The following is a 15,067-nucleotide window of genomic DNA, read 5'->3' on the forward strand; positions in this document are numbered from 1 at the left end:
CTAAAGTGCTGTGCACACGTTGCTTCTTTTTTTCCCTGCAGATTTGGGGAAAACACATCCCAGCAAAGTCTATGAGAATCCTAAAGTGCTGGTTGCTTCTTTTTTTTTCTTGCAGATTTTGCTGCAGAAAAATACAACATAAAAACGCATGGGGAAAAAAAAAGCATGAAAAAAAACAACTTTTTTCAGCAGCTTTTTTTCCTGCCAAAACATGTTTTTTTGTGTAGAAAAAAAAAATCCTGTACGTGTGCACATAAACGTAGTGTGAACATGCCCCAACACGGCTACTTGGCGTCCCTTGTGCACCTGTGGTCCTGCTCTTGCCAGCATCCTCTCTACTGTGCAATGCAATTATTGTATTATATATAGTAAAAAAAAAAGTTTTTAACAACTTTTGGCAGCAAACATATAGCAGCTGCATTCCGATGACACCATCTTTGCCACTGTCTACAGCACAGTCTGGTGCCCACACTGTAGCCAATGAGAGCAGGGCATCCAGTCCATGCAGGAAGCCGCTGATACATTGTATCTATTTACACATTCGAACGTTCGAATGTTTTGTTTCTTTGTTTATTCTTTGTGCAGCAGAGGAAATGCAGCCTGTGAGTGCGAGCCTTTACCACCCCTGCATTGCTGCTCCCTCCCAGTCTAGCAGCTTCTCACCCCCCAGCCTCACTCACTTCTCCCCACCCCTCCTGTATCTGTACATGCAGCCCCTCCCTGGTGTCTCTGCCCTCCCCTGGTCTCTTTCCCAGTAGCTCCCCTCCCCCTGTCCTCCTTCCTGCCTCCCCTCTGCTCTGTGCAGTCTACTTTGATGACAACTGGAGCTCTGTGCAGGGACTTTCTCACCCAGTTAGACACCCCCAGACCAAGTCCCCCCATGTGCAAAGGATCGGTGTGAGCTGTGCCCAGGGAGGAGGTAAGAAACTAAGAGGCAAATTGGCTAAAATGTCCTTGGTAGCCCCCAGACTCATCCCAGCCTGTGCTGCTCACCTTTTTGTTGTGGTTTTCTTTACAGCTCTTTTTGTCTGAGGAGGGGGCTGATACTGTCCTAACTGGGATTTGGGTGATTTATACTATTTAGGTAAACTGGTTTTACTGGGTTGCACTGGAAGCTTTTGCTGCAGACCTAGGCACATTAGGAACATTGCACCTTTGTGCAATCCTCTATTGTCTGAACACTCATGTTGGCATTTGTGCCCGGGTGGCACTTGGTATTTATTTATCGATGACATTTTGGCCATTCTCGGCTGTCACTGCCATAGGACTGTGTCAGTCACTACGCCTCTCGCTTGATCACTTCCTCTAATATACATTGGTGTGTCATCATTTATTTCCTATGCCGCCTACCTTTATTACATACTTCTCAGACTCTTCTTTATATACTTTATTCCTTATAACCACCCACACACACTCCTACACACAAACACTGTGGCACTTGCCTCTTATCTAGAACATAACTTTATGGCAGTGTTGTGATACTTTGTTGCTGTCATAACATTCAAAGGTATATACAATGTATCTGATGAGACCATTTGGATCTATCTGTTGGAGTGGATGTATGGACATGATGTGGGTCCTGCCATGGGGGTGATCATCAGGCCTAAAATGAGACTTATGCACATACAATGTTTGTTCTACCCCCTGTTTAGGTTGTTTCTATCATTTGTATTGACTTCTTGTAGAAATATCCTGTAGTGGAAAACTGAATATTGGTGTCTTGTAGTATCTGGTGTCATCGTACAGGGCTATGTGGTGTGACATTGCACCATTCCAATATCTTATCGATATGTTATCTTGACTTTACACTTTTTTCTTTAGCAGTCAAAGGTATATACAATGTATCTGACGAGACCATTTGGATCTATCTGTTGGAATGGATTTATGGACATGCTGTGGGTCCTGCCATGGGGGTGATCATCAGGCCTAAAATGAGACTTATGTGCAATGTTTGTTCTACCCCCTGTTTAGGTTGTTTCTATCAGTCATAAAGAATTTATATTGACTTCTTGTAGGGGAAAACTGAATATTGGTGTGTTGTAGTATCTGGTGTTATCGTGGTGTGACATTGCACCATTCCAATATCTTATCGATATGTTATCTTGACTTTACACTATTCTTTAGCATTCGATTTATCACTAAGTTGCCATTATTACCAGTTGGACCTTCCTGGTACTTGATAAATGCTGTTTCTGGTACTTGGCCTGGCCTGATCTGTTCTATATTTCATTTTTTATTCTGTTCGTTGCCATGTCACATTGCCCTCATGACATCTTTGTAAAGCTGTATTCACACAGCCGTCTGTCATCTAGCAACCCAAACTCAACATCCCATAGACATATTGGGTGTCAGGAGACCTGCGGAGAGCCTGCGATGTGGTCCATATTTGTGGCATATGGATGTTTGACTCTGGCCTTGTTTTATAGCCACCTATAATACTCTCGACCTACACTCCACACTTACAACCTGCACCACATTGGTGCTACTTCTATGGCTGTACAGGGGCCAAGAAGTAAGAGGGCCCATTTCTATCTGAAAGGCAGCTGGAACAGTCATTTTTGATGACCTCTTGGACTGGAAAGGACTTCTATATTGTTGTTGCACAGGGGCCCTCCTCTATTTCTGTCTCACCAAGTCTGGCACTGGATGAGATTTGTTGACAGATCCATCCAGTTTTGGTCAGCACTTCCACGCCAGCGGATCCCATTATTTTTTGGTGGGATCTGTCATTAATCTATTGTTTGTGGTGACCTTCTGACTGGCCATGACAGCTTTACACATGTCCGAAACCTTGTTGTGCCAGTAGATAAGTTGCTGCCAGAGGTTTCTCCTGGCAGAGGTGTGTGCATGTTGGGGTGGTCCGGATTTACGGTCATGTAGTGGGTCCTGCCATGGGGGTGATCAGCAGGCCTAAAATTCATGATGTTCGGCTTATCATTTGTGTTTCACCTAGACCTCAGGTGCTCTATGGAGACAAAATCAATATGATTAATATGATTATTAGGTGGATCTGATGCCATTGGGTTGTGAATAATTGGGTCCAGAGGAGCGTTCCATGTAGGCCTAAAGTACTGTATTTTGGGGAAGATTAGACACTAATTACTCCTGCACCCTCCATTCACCTTGTCTCTTGTCTGTCCATTCTGGAAATTCTCAGCGATCGCCCTGTCCGGAGTCTGCACCCCGTTGACCCCTCGCTCTCTTCCGGTTTGGCGAGTCACAAAGCTGTATAGTCCCACCAGAGTGTAGAGCTGACCCAGCTGGTTTACACAGCAGTTGGGGGGAAATCTACTATTAACCCCTTTGTATACCAGCCAGTAACTTCTTTTTCTCCATAAATCATATAATTTGGCATTATTTTGGATGGATTATTTGGAGCTTAGTATCGTGATGCCATGGTGCGGTACTCGCTCGGCTATAAAGTTATTTTTACATCCTGTCAGTCTCGTCCGCCCTTCACACGGGGGGCTGAGGTCGTCAGTTTTTCCAGTGATCTGGGCATACGTACATGTATTATGATAAAATATATGATGCAATATTTCCTTCCCCCTTTAATAGGCCTGTTAGAAACATTTGCAAGTGATCTTTTGTGTTTTATTTGATGGTTTTATTGTATTTTCCGAATATGATAAATTGGACTATTTATAATTTCCAGCCCTATAATGTGTTATCTGTGTGTCGCTGTGTTTTTTGTTTGTTTTTACTGCTGAGTTGTCTTTGTTTTGATCCTTATTATTCCTGTTGCAAAAGAAAAAAATAGAATGTGATATCCCAAATACAGGGCAGCTGTACATTGCTATGGATGAGATATCACTTATCCCCTATCACAGGTATTCACAGCACCGGGGTCACTCAATTAGCCTCATGTAGTCCAAAAAAGTGTCCTTTTGCCTCGTATGCCTCACTATGCTGTTCCATACAGTTTAATCCAGTTATATATGTGTAGGGAAGGACACAGGAGCAGACATATCATTGGTACAGCTGGAAAGGGGTCAGGGGGCCAATTTCTACCCCAAAGCAGGTGGGGTTGTGCTATTGGATTACAAAAAGGCCCATGTACTGCTCTTGCACAGGGGCCCTTTTCTATCATTGGTGCAGCTGTACAGGGGCCCAAAGGGTCAGGGGGCCCATTTCTACCCCAAAGCAGGTAGGGTTGGGCTGTATAATGAGCTATTGGATTGCAAAAGGGCCCATGTACTGCTCTTACATAGGGGCCCTTTTTCGTCAGTGTCCACCAATGGGTGGACATATCGTTGGTGCAGCTGTACAGGGGCCAGGGGTCCCATTTCTACCCCAAAGCAGGTGGGGTTGTGCTATATGATGAGCTATTGGATTGCTAAAGGGCCCATTTACTGTTCTTGCACAGGGGCCCTTTTCCATCAGTGTCCCCCAATGGGTGGACATATTATTGGTGCAGCTGTACAGGGGCCCAAGGGGTCAATTTCTACCCAAAAGCAGGTGGAGTTGAGCTATATGATGAGCTATTGGATTGCAAAAGGGCCCATTTACTGCTTTGGCACATGGGATCTTTTCCATCAGTGGGTGGACATATTATTGGTGCAGCCGTACAGGAGCCCAAAAGGTCAGGAGCCCCATTTCTACCCCAAAGCAGGTGGGGTTATGCTACATGGTGAGCTATTGGATGGCAAAAGGGCCCATGTACTTCTCTTACACAGGGACACTTTTCTGTCAATGTCTGCCAGTGGGTGGACATATTATTGGTGCAGCCATACAGGGGCCCAAGAGGTAAGGAGCCCCATTTCTACCCCAAAGCAGGTGGGGTTGTGCTATATGATGAGCTATTAGATTACAAAAGGGCCCATATATTGTCTTGGACAGTGGCTCTTTGCTGTCAGTGTCTGCCAGTGGGTACACAATTTATTGGTGCAGCCATATAGGGGCCCAAGAGGTAAGGGGGCCCATTCACAAATCAGATGGGGTTATGCTGCATGATGAGCTATTGGATGGCAAACGGGCCCATGTACTGCTCTTACACAGGGGCTCTTTTCCGTCAGTGTCCGCCAGTGGGTAGATATATCGCTGGGGCAGCCGCACAGGGACCCAGATAACAAGGGGTCCTACTTCCATCTCCAAAACAGCAAGAGACACATTATTGGGCCCATATACTCTTCTTGGACATTGGCCCTTCTGCCTATATCCTCAATCATTAGAAACACTTCTGTAAAATATACAGCGGCAACTACCGTGGTGAATATCGGCGTCAAAAATGGTGCCGTTACAGGGGTTGTCACAAATTCATAGATGGATAAAATTGCAAAGGGTTTGTAAAAACAATCAACTTTTCAATATATTTCTTAAAAACCCTCCTTGTTCTCAAGATGTGAAGGATTTTTTAATTCTGTAGTTTACAGCTCTTGGCCTATGTTACCGGCCAGTTAACTAAGCAAGAAGCACGTGCCATTCACAGGCTTTATGCTTGCTCGCGGACCTGTTACATCATTGGATCTGACAGCTTCAGTTGCCTTGTGCTTTTTGGGATGCTGTAGAATAGATGCAAAGTTTACTCTGCTAGAAGCATACGAGAGCGGTCATTTTGGATTGGTGGTGCGACCATACCACTAGTTTGATTTCGCTGGCAGACACGGATAGAAAAAAGTCCCTGTGCAAGAACAATATATTGGCCTGTTGCAGCCTAAAAGCTCACCAAGAAGCACAATTCCACCTACTTTGGAGGTGGTCAGGGTCCCCGAACCTCTTGGGCCCCTTTGTAGCTGCACAGGTCACACCAATGATATGTCCAGCCTCGTTGGAATTAGTTGATATTAAGGAGCGCAGTCCCCAGCACCCCTTTCCCTTTTCACCCATTGCCTTGCAAAGGCTGACATCCATGGTGACATCTGCAGCATAGATGGCCATGCTATTTCCACTGAATGGCATTGTATCGGATGAATGGGTCACTTGCGGAATTTTCTGCAACAAAATCCACATCCTATCTACTTTGGTACTGCAGATATTCTTAGAAAAATGGGTTCTAGCATCCTAAAAAATGATATGTAAAACCCTCGTGCTGAAAATGGAGTGGAGTAAATCCACCACGGAGATTGAGATTAACTGGAGACATTACTGAGGATTATTCATCCGGACTGGTGGTCAATTTCCTCGACTCTCCGCGCAGACACTGAAAAGTGAGTCTAGATTTTGACAGGTCAGGCTGAGTGAGGATAGATGAGAAAAGTAGTCACTTTTGAGTAGACCTAACCTTAAAGCATACGTACCCACGGTCAGGGTTATGTGGTATTCTGGACACAGTGTATTTTCTCTATGGACGCCGCATTTTTCCGCGCAGGAGGCTCAAGCGTTTCCGTGTGAGAAATTGACATGCTGCGGCTCGGGAACCCACACCGCAGGTCACCTTACACAGCGTTACAAAGAAGCACATTGGGCATGGGATTTCTATATATACCATGCACTGTATGCAGCGTTTTGGACTCAGCGAAAATACGCTACTAATCCTGATCGTGAGCACATACCCAAATAGTTTTGCCCAAAATGTAAAGTTATCGCTTCTGTTTGATGTGAGCCACAGCGGTCCCGTAAGGGGGTCTACAATGACGCGTTTAATTCCTGCCTATAATTTTCCCTGTCCTGATAATATGCGTGCTCAATGTTATGCTGCCAGGGTGCATTTCTGTAATAAAATATGCAATGTGCTCTAAAATTATTATTATTTATTATTATAGCACCATCAATTCCATGCCGCTTTACATGTGAAAGGGGTATACATAATAGGGACAAGTACAATAATCATAAACAATACAAGACACAGACTGGTACAGGAGGATAGAGGACCCTGCCCGCGAGGGCTCACAGTCTACAATTGACACGTCCATCTTTTTTCTCTAGGATAGAAGGAACCTGTTGCATGCGATAGTCACCAGCTATTGGGTACACGCTGAGAGTAGTAGTCTCCTAATGGCTAAAGAGCTACTGGTTAACGACCTGTGCGGTGCTGGCATCCTCCTTTACTGTGGTGTTAGTGGGCTGCCATAGATTCGTATGTAGCTACTTTCTTTCCTCTTCGCACCATTTCGAATTTGTCATATTTTCCATATGCAAAGCTTCATCCTGTCCTACAAGAGGAGCTTTGCATGTGAAGACAAGGAGTTTCTTGGTGAAGTGGTCCTTTTTGCTAACCCTTTTGTGACTAGTGATCTTTTGGGGAGTCATGATATCCGCATGGAATCTTCACCCCCCCCATGGAAGTCTATGGTACTGGCCACCATTGTCTTCACCATAGACTTCTACAACACTAATCAGTTGAGTGTATCCGACACTGTGACTTTCATAGTGGTCCTTTCTTAGTTTTGGGCTCCTGTGACTTCTTCAGTCTTCTTACATACTCCATCATCGTTGGTTGGTCACCGTAACCCTGCGTTCTCCTAGATTTGACTCCACCTTGCCACCTTTCTTTCTTAATGTTGTGAAATAGTTCCATCAACGTGACTCGTAAGTTGCCCGACATGTAAGGCCTTGTCTAGTCTGCACAATCCTCTGTGATCTAAAGGAACTCCAGGATGATACATTCTACCTGCACTGATACATTGTAACAAACTCTCAGGATTGTTTAGACTGAATACAACTGTATAAATGAGGACTGTGTTTTCAGCACTTTGGAGTACAAGATATACAGATTGCAGCTTCCACCTGCCATATTGGATGGGCTCTCCATCGTGCCACCAAATCAGATCTGACCCGTTGACTCTGAAGTTCCCTGTGATATCTTTCCACCAAGACGTTAGCACCAGATCCTCGTGTGGTTTTCATAGATTGGACTTGTTTTAGCAGAACATTTCTGATCGGATTGAGATCTTAGAGATTGGAGGCAAATCATCTCCTTGATCTTTGTCATGTTCCTTCAGTTCTGACCAATAATTATTTGCTGAATGAGTCTGTGACATTGGGGATCCCACCCCACAGGAGCTGCCGCGGGGCGTGAGCGCCTCACAGGAGCTGCCGCGGGGCGTGAGCGCCTCACAGGAGCTGGCGCGGGGCGTGAGCGCCTCACAGGAGCTGGCGCGGGGCGTGAGCGCCTCACAGGAGCTGGCGCGGGGCGTGAGCGCCTCACAGGAGCTGGCGCGGGGCGTGAGCGCCTCACAGGAGCTGGCGCGGGGCGTGAGCGCCTCACAGGAGCTGGCGCGGGGCGTGAGCGCCTCACAGGAGCTGGCGCGGGGCGTGAGCGCCTCACAGGAGCTGCCGCGGGGCGTGAGCGCCTCACAGGAGCTGCCGCGGGGCGTGAGCGCCTCACAGGAGCTGCCGCGGGGCGTGAGCGCCTCACAGGAGCTGCCGCGGGGCGTGAGCGCCTCACAGGAGCTGCCGCGGGGCGTGAGCGCCTCACAGGAGCTGCCGCGGGGCGTGAGCGCCTCACAGGAGCTGCCGCGGGGCGTGAGCGCCTCACAGGAGCTGCCGCGGGGCGTGAGCGCCCCCCCAGGACCTGCCATTTTGAAGCTGATCTGACCAATACGTCTAGACGTAATTATTTGCCCATGTCAGGGTCACTCACACCCCTAATATGTCATAATGTCTCTGTTTGGAATAACCCTTTTAATAATTAAATGTGACTTTCTGATCTTGGCGGCGGTGGATTTGCTTCGTCATCTGCAGTAAGACAATGGCTTCTTGGCCTTGACCACCTCCTGATATTGTTCCAGGTCTTGGCTTCCTGGTAATTATTCTGGCATTGCTCCCTCGCTAGGCCTCGCTATGTGTCCGCAGGCTTGTAAGTAAAGACTGAGGTGAAGGCTCAGTTTAAGCTCTTAGCTTATATCAGGAAGCCCCTAAAATACAGGCCTCATTCATCAACACAGTAAACAGTACAATGTTGCCCATAGCAACCAATCAGAGCTCAGCTTTCAGTTTTCAAACAGCTGTGGGGAAATGAAAGCTGCACTCTGATTGGTTGCTATGGGGAACACACTGTGTTGCTAGGCCTGCTTTGATCCATGAGGCCTCCATCATTCATTAGGCCATACATGGAACTAATGCCGCTTTTTCCCCTATAGTGTGTATATAATATATACACATACAGCTCAGTTTAAGATAACAAGTGCGGATATTGTGCCGCCATATTGCCTGCTTTACAGAAAATGAAGATGTCACTGTCCCCGGAAGAAGGTGGGGAGGGGTAATAGATGGAGGGAAGTGTCTGCAGATAAGACCTTTTCACTTTCTAGGTTCTTCTCGTCCTCGCCTGCCACTTTAGATAGGGCTCCATGACCAGCACGTGTCGCACCAGTATTTTTGCTACGTTCCTATGATGAGAACCATCCTCGGCCATAAAGGAAGCAATTCTGATAAGAGAAGTAAATTAGGGAATAGTCGTTATGTGCAGTTCCTTATTACACAGTGAAAGTTCACGGCCTTCGCCCCTTAATGAGCTATAATTATAGTTGAGATTTTGCTTTAATAGTCACTAATATTCCCCCCCCCCACAATGATCCAGTACCGAGATGCCAAAAAATGCCAGGATCCCGAAACCACACAAATGTTCTTTGGCATTGGTTAAAAAGCTATGTCTGGCAACTTTTAGGAACCAGTAGAACATTATATTTAAAGGGGTTGTCCACTACTTTTATATTGATGACCCATCCAGCACCTGGCACTCCCGCCTGATCAGCTGTTTTCCTTGCCGCAAGCGGCAGCAGGCAATCCGGAATGCTCAGTCCTGGAGCTGCCACATCTTCTAAGGCCTCTTTCATACGTCCCGGAGACATGGACACACTTACACCCATTAAAATCGATGGGCTTGCACACACGTCCATGTTTTGACATGGACCCTCTCGCCAGATGACATCTGTTTTTCTCCGGCACCACGAGTGTCACACGACCTGCACACTAATGTGATCCGTGTGACATGTAGCGGAGAAAATACGTAACTTTGAAAGCTGTTGCTTCCAGGCTGGCTCATTATGCTCATGAATATTCACTGCACCATGGAGCTGGAAGCAGCAGGGGCAGATGAGTATAGGAGTTCATGCTCTCTGTGGGCTATGGGGATGTCACATGCATAGCAACAGCACATGTCGCGGGCGGGGAGGAGGGTGTCAGCACTGCGCTCACCCCTTCTGCTCGGGTCTGGCGGCTGCTGCTCAGTGGTGGCTCGAGCGGTGGGCCGGATCCCGGGGGTTCTCGAGCGGCGCTCCTCGCCCGTGAGTGAAAGGGGATTGGGTTTTAGGATATAGTCTATTGTCCGTGACGCCACCCACGGTTGTGGTGATCTGTTGGCACCACCGCTGCTATGGATGGGGATCCCGGGAGTGATGGTGTGTAGCAGCAAGTTGTTGTGTTGCCCCTCCGTGGGTAGGGGTTGGTGTTCCCGGGGCCCAGTGGTGATGTGGGAGATGCAGGGTCTGGTGGGCGCAGGGACGCGGGGGCAGCGCTTTGCCTTGCGGCACTGTGGTACTCACTCAGCCTGAGACGATGACGCAGTTCTCGGTAAAACACACGGTTGGAAAGACGGTTCCCACGGACGGCTGCACTTGCTTTTCCCAGTAGGTGACGGTGATGTCCCTTTTCCCTGCACCTGATGTTGCTTATGGTTGCGATGGGTTCCCACCGGTAACCCGCTCCCCGGCTTCAAGCTGGACCGGAGGAGCTCTACTCTTTGCCCGCAGGCGCTGGCCCTTAGAAACTGGTGCCCTGGCGGTGTCTCTACTGTAATGGTTGGGCTGTTGCCTTCAATCGGGATTTGGTTGTTGGGGGATCTACGTCCCCTTCACTGACGGATTTGGAAAATTATGGCGACTCCTAGCCTTGCCGGGGTCCGAGAGGTCCCTGCCCTGGTGCTGACTGTCCTTTGTACACTGCTCCAGACCGCCGGGCCACTACCCGTCCGCGGTCCTTCCAGGAACCAGGAACTTCCAAACGGTCACCCCTCCGGACAATCACCGCCATTGCTGACCTTGCTGACTCTGTCCTGCACTCAGCTGGACTACTTCAGGCTTTCTTTCTGTCACCTTTCACCTTCCTTCAGCTCCTCTTACTGTCCTCCTTTACCGCTTTACTTTACTTTCACTTCACTCCTTCCTCAGACCCTAGTCTGGTTTCAACTGCTGGTTTACTTTTTCACCTCCTGCACTGATCTTCACTCTAGCCCTGCCTGGGCTCAACTGCCTGGTTACTTCCCGCCTCCAGAGCTGTGAACTCATCAGTGGGCGGAGCCAACCGCCTGGCCCACCCCCTGGTGTGAATCATCAGCCTCTGGAGGAAGGCAACAAGGATTTTGGTTTAGCTTCGGTGTTCCTACCTGGGGTGTAGGGTGTGGTGGTGTAATGACCTGTGACCCCTGGCTTGCCCAGGGCGTCACACACACACTGAGCATACACACGGGAACATATACGCACCTACACCATAGACCGTGTAAAATGGGCAATGCACATCTGACACCCATTCAAATCAATAGGAGGCGGATGTGCAGTACCCGGCTGCGGCCGCTATGAGAAGACTGCAGATCCAGGACTGAGCACCTCCAGGCCCCCTGCTGCCGACATCGGCACCGAGAACAGCTGATCAGCGGGGGTGCCAGGAGTCCGACCCCGGCCAATCAGATATTGATGACCTATCCTAAGGATAGACCATCAATGTAAAAATAGTGGAAAACCTCTATAAAGGGGTATTCTAACATAGGTGGAAGAATAGAAGGAGCAAGGCGAACAGGAAGACCAGCAACCCTATGGCTTGATACTATCAAGAAAACAGTGGAGAAGGCCCCTGTCGGGCCTATGTGGGCGGGGGGAGACCCCTGTCGGGCCTATGTGGGCGGGGGGAGACCCCTGTCGGGCCTATGTGGGCGGGGGGAGACCCCTGTCGGGCCTATGTGGGCGGGGGGAGACCCCTGTCGGGCCTATGTGGGCGGGGGGAGACCCCTGTCGGGCCTATGTGGGCGGGGGGGGGGACCCCTGTCGTGCCTATGTGGGCGGGGGGAGACCCCTGTCGGGCCTATCTGGGCGGGGGGAGACCCCTGTCGGGCCTATCTGGGCGGGGGGAGACCCCTGTCGGGCCTATGTGGGCGGGGGGAGACCCCTGTTGGGCCTATCAATATGTAGATAACTCTGGAAATCCCATGGAGATGGCCGCATCGGTGCGGGTAAGTGTTGGGTAGCCGCGCGTTTCGGTCTCTGGTGAAATTCGCGCTGACCGCTCCAGAGGATATCTTACACAGCTCTAAAATCTCATGTCCTATGTTGGCACTGGGGATTATTTCTTTGCCTATTGGAAAAAAAAATCTGCAACTGCAAAATTTGAAAAATTATGAGGAATGTAGATGAAATTTGGAATCGGGAAGCAAAATTTGCAACATTTCGCCTTGTGCATAATTGCCCATGTGTGTCTCCATCCGGCACAAGGATACCCCCCTTTAAATGACTTTAGTGGGACCATATTATGACCGTAGTGACTTTTTTTTACTTTCCGGGTCAGACTGTAAACTGTTTTACAGGATTCGTTGACCTTTGCTGTGTATTTTAGTCCCTAGCTGTAGTGATCAGGGGCTCCGCTGTGTACTGTGCCCGTCAGCTGTGTCGGGACAATGGCGCGCTGTATTACATGGAGAGGTAGCTGTGAACAATAATGCGCTCAGATGTTGGGCTCTTTCCAAGATGATGTGATCACAGCCCCAACCTCCTAACAGTGGCCGTCTGTGGAGCTCCGGCCAGCTCACCAGCAGCCTACAGAATGGAGGTTTTGTGAGCCGTCTCCTGCGAAACGACGCTGGGTGTTCCTCTTTCCACCAGCCACTGGGTGGAATGGCAACTTGGGCATCTTAAATTACCTTTTTCCCTTTCCTCTTGAGTCACTGAGAGGTTTTTGTGCTCTTACAGACGGGTTATTCATGGTGAGGGTCAGGCCAGAAGAGGCCTGGGACACTGGAATAACAGAGAGGTGCTGGTAGGACTGTGAGTCACTGTGCCCGTGCGGGCGTGTGGGTACCTGTGCGCCTGTCATAGTGCCCGGCAGCTTTCTACAATTGCCTGCTTTCTAATATAATATATGCAACGTAGAATCGCTAAAAATTCTGTTCAGCACCCCTTTTTTATCAATTGGAGCCTTAAAGCGCACCAGTCACCAAGATTTTCCTATATAACCTAAAGCCAGTGCTATACTGGCGCTATCATGCTGATTCTATACATACCTTTAGTTGTCAGATCGGATGTATAGGTTTTGAAATACAGGCAAGTTAGTTTGTAAAATGAGCAGCTTTTTGATTAGCAGCAGCTAATAGCTGGGGTGGATATTCATAGTGATTCCCACCCCCTGACTATCCATCATCCTTGTTATTTAGGCTAATTCTATTATAGAATTATTTTACAAAGTGACTAGAAGGACCTGTGCTGATGTCATACCCATGTGACCAGAAGGGGTGGGGCCTCAGCCAACATAGCTGATACCAGGAACAAATATTTTACTGGTTTTTTTTTTGTGCTGTTGGTTGAGGCCCCCAAGAATCAGCAAAAACATTAGTACATGCCCTCATCATCTCCCGCCTCGACTACTGCAACCTCCTCCTCTCTGGCCTCCCTTCCAACACTCTTGCACCACTCCAATCTATCCTAAACTCTGCGGCCCGCTTAATCCACCTCTCCCCTCGCTATTCCTCAGCCTCGCCACTCTGCCAATCCCTTCACTGGCTTCCCATCACCCAACGACTCCAGTTCAAAACATTAACCATGACATACAAAGCCATCCACAACCTGTCTCCTCGGGAGACTGGAGATGATGAGGGCATGCGCTAATGTTTTTGCTGATTCTTGGGGTCCTCAACCAACAGCACAAAAAACAGTAAAATATTTGTTCCTGGTATCAACTATGTTGGCTGAGACCCCGCCCCTTCTGGTCACATGGGTATGACATCCGCACAGGTCCTTCTAGTCACTTAGTAAAACGATTCTATAATTGAATTAGCATAAATAACAGATGGGGAGGATGGACAGGCAGGGGGGTTCATCACTATGAATACCCACCCTAGCTATCAGCTGATCCTCAGCTGCTGCCACTCAAAAAGCTGCTCATTTTACAAACTTGACTTGCTTGTGTTTCAAAACCCATACATCCGAGCTGACAACTAAAGGTATGTATAGAATCAGCCTGATAGTGCCAGTATAGCACTGGCTTTATTTTATATAGGAAAATCCTGGTGATTGGTGCACTTTAAGTGGTTTTATATAAAAGGAGCTAAACTTTTTAAGGCTCAGTTCACATTCCTGTAATCATCCATTAAAACTGATCCGTTGGGGAAAAAAGTTCTGCAAACACAACTTTTTTGTCAGTTGTTAAATAAGGGAAAACACTGAGGGAAAACTTTCAGCAGCGATACCACAGAGGAGTACAAGCCACCTGCTTGCAACCAGAGCTTGCACGAACTGAATAATATCACCAGCACTAATCTAGGGAAGATGGAGAATACTGAATCAGCAGCTGGATGGAAAGCGAGCTCCATTGGGTCCTAAAGGGGAAGAGATGAATCCAACAGTAAAGCTACCTATATCAATGACAGCACCAACAATAGAAAGTCAGGGAGCATTTTACACAGCCAAACGCTGTGACCTTCTATTGCCAGAAACAAGACTGTCTGTCACCTGTGACACTAAAACTAGTGAACGATAAAAAAAAAATCAAAATATGGAGCGAAGGAGGAGATGCTCGACTTCACTGAGTGTCTTTAGCCATTGCCGGTGTGCAAGTATTTATACAATTTGTGTATTGCAGTTGTCAGCGCAGTTTAATCATTAATGTGGTGGATTTATTGGTAGCCAGACATCTGCTCTCAACAATGCTTCACTTCCAAACTGCTCTGACCGCAGCCAAGAGCGTTAATTAATGTCTGCGGAGTTTCCCTGTGTTCCTATTGGCTGTGAACAGTACTGTGATGTCATGGCAGACGGCGGTGCGAGCATTGCATGTCACAACGAGTCGTCCTTGGGCCTGGAGCTCTTGGAGGTTTCTACCTCTCCATTTTAATCGCCTGGTGATGGGCAGGATGCTGTACACGGCCGGAGGAAGCTTTGCATCTTCTCATAGTTCCTCTTTTATTTTTTTATTTTTTTATATGCAC

General features: G+C 48.0%; 1 protein-coding gene across 1 annotated transcript in view; it reads left to right on the forward strand.

The window, feature by feature from the left end:
- The first annotated feature begins 671 nt into the window (after positions 1-671).
- ARHGEF1 (Rho guanine nucleotide exchange factor 1) overlaps positions 672-15,067 on the forward strand; it is an 80,884-nt gene continuing 66,488 nt past the window's right edge. The window contains 1 exon segment of the mRNA XM_075328392.1: positions 672-919. The gene's annotated coding sequence lies outside the window, so the exon portion shown is untranslated.

Source organism: Anomaloglossus baeobatrachus, chromosome 11 (assembly GCF_048569485.1).
Source record: "Anomaloglossus baeobatrachus isolate aAnoBae1 chromosome 11, aAnoBae1.hap1, whole genome shotgun sequence".
NCBI classification, from domain to species: domain Eukaryota; kingdom Metazoa; phylum Chordata; class Amphibia; order Anura; family Aromobatidae; genus Anomaloglossus; species Anomaloglossus baeobatrachus.